At 31.2% G+C, this 6,131-nt stretch overlaps 1 protein-coding gene across 3 annotated transcripts in view; it reads left to right on the top strand.

Moving 5' to 3' along the window:
- The window catches only part of LOC134532885 (solute carrier family 52, riboflavin transporter, member 3-B), a 32,039-nt gene that overhangs the window by 17,997 nt on the left and 7,911 nt on the right, over nucleotides 1-6,131 (top strand). The gene's annotated exons all lie outside the window — the stretch shown is intronic.

A 6,131-nucleotide genomic window follows, 5' to 3' on the forward strand; every position in this document is an offset into this window, starting at 1 on the left:
ACACTAGAGAAAAGCTGCAACTGGTCCAACTGGGAAACCAAGATATTCTTATTCTATATACGTGTTAGTGAGATTTTACTTATCCGAGGTTGCAGCAGTTTACATTAACTGATTAATCAAGACACTATTGTATTATGGTATAACACCTTGTTAACATCATCACTTGAGTCAAACACACAATTCCATGCCTGAAAAATTAGAAAGGAATTGAATATCACTTGCAGCACGGAACCATCCTGACATTTGCCTGCAGTGTTGTCAGGAAACCAATGAAACAGAAACCAGGATGACCAGGCTAGGATTCAAGCCCGCATCCTCTGGAATGTGACTCCACTGTCTTGCCACTGCACTGCATTGCTCCGTACCAGCATTTTACAGTTGCACCATCTCAGTTTAATATAGGCATAGGTATTGTAACTGAGAAGAAATGTACTTAATGTTATAAAGTATGTACCGGTACACTTGTTAGAAGTTATTGAACTAATTTGAAATTTACTGTAACAAAAATTAATTAAATAAATATCTAAGTATTAAATATTAATATAAACATATTCATAAAAATTAATTATTTAATTTAGTAAAATAGTTGAGATTAATTTTAATTAATAAGTAAAATCAATAAATATGCTGAATGTTTATTCTAATTTATTAAATATTAATGTAATAATTTATAATGCAAATATATTTATATACAGGAATATAAACTGATATAAACAAACTTGAAATAAGTTTATACACACAATTTCTAACACTAATAGGCCTATTTACAATAAATAAATGTTTTTAATTATATGGACCAGGATTCAATATAAATCACTAAATTTCTAAACGGTACTCACACGTAGTTCCACATTCATTGCTATAATTTACTATCAGAGCAGCTATGTCGACTACTGAATATTCAATTTGCAGAGTGAAAGGTTAAACTATGTAATGAAACATCTTTGATAATAACGAAAAAGACTTGAAAAAATACTAAACCTCGGCTTGGACCTGATTTTAGGCAAGGAATTTATTAAAAATACTGCCCTTGTTAAAGTTTATTAAAAGGTTACCACCATATAGTTTCCGCATACATTAGATAACTATAAATTATTTTGTAGTAAAGGATAGTTGTACTATTATAAAGTTTTGTTTATTATTACCTAGGTGAATTCATGGACATTCATTTCATAACAAATGTAATTAATTTAATATTACTTTAATTAAAATAGAGGTTATAAGTCTACCTAGTATGAAATAAATAATGGACTGAGCTATGGATTCAATAATATAATCGCAATACAATAAACAAATAAAATATATTCATTTATATTTGTTTAAAGCACAATTTTTTTAACCCAGTAATCTGTAATTTAGAAATATGTAGTAACAAAAAACTTTCCACTGCAGCATTTTGAAATACGTTCCTTTATCTTATTAACTGCCCACTTTAACGACTGCACTACCAAGCCTGACAAAGATTGTATGGAGAAAATGTACCATAACAGTAGTAATACCAATATAATTTATGTTTTTTTAAATTTTGAAATTACTCTATACTATGACTATTATAGTTAACAAATATATTCCAGGGTAGTAGTTTCACTATCATAAGGTTTCATTTGGCACACCAGTATGTTTGGTTTGGTATGTTCCCTAATTTTTATGAACGTGACGTATGGTTTTATGTTCACTCACATGGGTCCGCCATCTTCTTGTAAAAATTTTGTTTAAATGGTATGTGTGCATTGTTAAAATTCATTCTCATCATTTTTCCATAACGTGCCTAAAAATTTCCAAAACTATTTGGGAAACTTAGCTAAGAATTAGCAGAAATTAAGCAACATTTCTAAAATTGTAAATAAGTTACAAATTTTCACTATAGCGTAAAATTCCAGTCTCTACTTATATTTCTACAGCAGAACTTTGCTGTGGATGTATTTAGAATGTAGCCAGCCCACAAGACAAATTCTCCAGTGCGGCATCTTTCTCTTCCTTTCTTTCTCACTGCATTTAGTTGTGAAATCCGTTTTTTTTTTGGCAGCATGCTGTTGGATATTAACAGATCATTAAATTGCCACTAAAACATATTTCATTGCTTATGAACAACAAAATTTAGGATGAGGGTGCAAATATACTTTTTTCATTATATTTTTGGTTTTCCCTAACCAGTCCAATTAAAAATTTTTCACAATATCTCACTCACTTCAAATAAACCCCTAACAATAAATTTTGAGGAGTGATATGAATACTTAATTTACTTTCTAGAAAAAAACTTCAAAATATTTTACTTGTGTTTCAGACAGAGTGAGAGATTGTTTGTAAGATGTAAACTCTAAAACTGCTAAACCAATCTCAAAAGTTCTTTTACAGTTATAAAGCTACATTATTCCAGATGGACATAAGCAATGTTTTATTATTTTTTAAAAAAAAGAGCCTTTTCATAAAATATTGTAATATTTGTAACTGAAACTACAAGAAAATTGACCACCTAGACTGCTTCCTGCAAGCTTATGCTGAGTAAAACATTACAGGTATAACGTGGTTATGTTATTTCAATTATAAATTAATGAATACAATGTTTATCGAACTTGAACGTAGGCAGTAGGCTACTCCTTATTCTTATCAAGATTGAGGCCCTTGTCGCAGTGCATTATCTTAATAATTGAAATTTAATTAACTATGTTTAATAATGAATGGAAAGTACCCTATGATAATGTCTATGCATTACTTTACCTTCCCGTGCGGGGATAGGTTCCGGTTCTAGGCCGCAATAAATTGCGTGGTGAACCCACCAAGTTCCGAGCTGTCAAAAGAAGTTACTATTTATAAAGTTTTAACTTAATATTTGAAGGTTCTGTTAAAACCTGACAGTTATGTTGGCTGACAGCTCACATAGTAATTTCTCATTGGACTTATTCTAACAAGTTAGAAGCAGGTTACCACACATTCCCTATCACCACAAAAGAAGCAATAAAAAAACAGTTAAGGTTTCTCAAGTTTCTCAGGAATGGTGAATGATCAACATTGTGATGTTTATTGGAATTACAATATCAGTCTCTTAGTCATGTTAATTCAACAAATCTTAAGAGATACGTAAACTGCACCAGCAAGCTAACTAATCATGCTTTATGTGGCCAATGTACAGATAATATTATCAACACCCAGTGACACTTGTGACACTTGGGGGTGAAGGAACCAACAACAATCCCCCTCCCCCCTCATTTTTTCATTCCGTTTTCGTCTTTATGCATTCTGAGAGAGAGAGAAGGAAGGGACTGATACAATAACAACTTTTTTGTGCTGACCCACAACTTTTTTTTTGTTCCAGTTTACACGAGGCAGGGCATTTCATATCAGTTCACGTAAAAATAGAACAAGAGTAGGAAATGTATGTCCTCTCTTCACAGTACAGCGAAAGGTCGTTAATCCGGCACGTTCCGTACCATGACCATGCTGAATTAGCAATTTTGCAGGATTATTGAGTTTAAATGGGAATACCATGTGTGAAAAAGTGAAGTGAAATTTAATCCGCTAGAAACCAAGGTACACTCTACTGAAATGAAAACAGACAGTAACTATAAACACTGATCAAACTAAAAACTTTGGTGGCCAGTGGTCAAGGTTAAGGTTAATTCTAATACAGATTGGGTAGAACAATGTTCAAAGTTTGGCACAGTAAATGGTTCTGCCGCTAGATAGCAGTGGTATTCAACTAATGTGACACATTCATTTGTTTTCATGTTATCAAGGTGGACTTTTACGATTTCACAATTTTTAAATTGAAATATTTAATATATGCTAAACCTTTCAATACGTTTTGTTTTTGAATTAAAATACCTAATATTTATCTCTTAGTGGTGTTAGATTTTGTTTTCTAACATGCTTAGTGTTGTTTTATATCCGTGTGCTAACGTCGGTGTAGTAGAAAGTACGATGCTAACATTAAAATATTATCTGCTTCCTCATAAGGAAAAAAAAATTATGCAACAGAAAGATTCCAAAGGTGAACAAAGTTAAAAAACACACACATGCTCATGCGCAAAATGAACTTCAAGGTTTGTGAAAAAACAAATAAAATGTACATCCTTACCCTAAATGCTCTACTTCCCTAATTTGTTTTTGTTATTTGCAGTTTTACGTAGAAAACTTGCAGAAATGTGACTATAAAGGTTATATTTTTAAAATATTTTTAAAATATAACCTTTAGACATGTTACAAAATATGCTTATTAACTTTTACAATGCACACGCACCATTAACGAAATTATCACAGAATGAAAAAAGGCTGCATACAATAAAAATTATATATGTGCTTTTAAATCTTAGACTTAGTGAATGATATTGAATATTAGTCCATATCATTAAAAACTTTTATATATTGTGAATATTAGAGATATAAATTGTGTCTATAATCTTTTTCAATTGTGTTTATATAATTGAGGTTAGGTTATACTTCTTTAAGCACGTTATGAAAAAATTATGAGAAATAATTTTTACGATACACACGTGGCATACAGCAAAAATTGGCAGGATGAAATAAGTCTAAATACAAATAAAAATTAAATGAGTTAATTAAGTGCTTTTAAATCATATACTTTAGTGATCGATATTGAATACTGATTCATATAATTAAAAAATATTTATTTATTGTGTATATTTGTGACAGAATTTGTGTATATAAACTTTTTCAAGTATATTTATATAAGTGAGGATATGTTCCCATATGTATAATTTATTTGCATTGAAATTATTACATTATTATTTAATAAATAATTAAAATTTTAAAGTAGAATAAACATATACTCATCACCTATTTTAATAAAATTGACAGCATTTTTTCATTACTAGCTATTAAAATTAGTAAACCTCTCAAACATAAATGTATTCACGTGTAGGTACTTGTTAATGTCACTTGTGCATGTAATCATGTTCTTTCTTTAGTTTTGTCTGTATTTTCCATTTATATAGTTAGATGTATTTTTGTATGGTGCCTACCATTAAAGGCTTTTCAGCTGTTACTTGACATGATAAAACCATGGGCGAAAATCTGTAGGATTCCCAGGGGGGTGGGCCCACAGGATAACGTGTATCTTTCCCATTTCACAGTTACGATTTGGCAAGCGCAAGTGGGTCCCTCAGAGAGCGCTTCTTGATTCTTGGAGAGACCCAGGTTCCCCTGGTCATCTCCAGGATCCACGCCCATGCATAAAACCAAAATAAATAAATAGAAAAATAAAATCCCCGTCCATTCATCACTCCAGGCTAATTTGCCAGATTCTTTTAATTCAATTTCCTTGACTCATCATAACCTATGTATTCATCATAAATGACCTCACGGTCGACAAGACAGATCAAATAGCTACCTGCGATATGAATTTTTCTCATTCTGGGCATTGTGGTTTCCAGAGCATGTATGTTTGATTTAAGTCATCTTGGTCCTTAATCATAACTCTATGCAACTCTTACTGTTGCTCTTAACAATTTCCTTAAATTTTCTGTTCTTTCTGTCAAACCAAAATTTATTTCCCTGTCATTTCATTACTCAGCCTTGCAAGATAACATAAATATATTAAACTACAAATGGTCATCAAAACACATTTCAACCAAATAAAATGTCAAATTGACCATAAAATCTTTTCTTGCACAATACATAATCTGTATTGTTATCATTTCCATCAACGCTTTGAAACCAATGCTGCCAAACTTTGAAACAATAGAGTGATTGCGACCATGTTCAAGACTACCAACATTTGATAGAGCTTTAAATAATTAAATCAATATATAGTTAATGATGAAAACAGACGGGTTTCCAGTAACAGATGATTTGTAATCAAAATACAGGATAGTTTTTAAGTGATGCTGGTTGTATATGTGGCCAAAAAACACAGAGCATTCTCAGCAGTTATTTCCCATGAAATAGGCATTGTGATGATAGTAGTACAGCTATATTCATGACTGCATTAGCTGGCTAGAAGTAAGAGTGCGTCAAACGGCTCTAATCTTGCCAAAACCTGGTGCTGTAAATTTATGTATACGTACATATATTTGAAGTGTGAGCATTTTATTCTCATCAAATTTATGGTTATTCGCATTACCTGCAATTACATTATGATAGAATGATGTAAAAATTATGAATTTTTTTTTAAG

This window comes from Bacillus rossius, chromosome 6 (assembly GCF_032445375.1).
Source record: "Bacillus rossius redtenbacheri isolate Brsri chromosome 6, Brsri_v3, whole genome shotgun sequence".
In the NCBI taxonomy this organism is placed as follows: Eukaryota; Metazoa; Arthropoda; class Insecta; order Phasmatodea; family Bacillidae; genus Bacillus; species Bacillus rossius.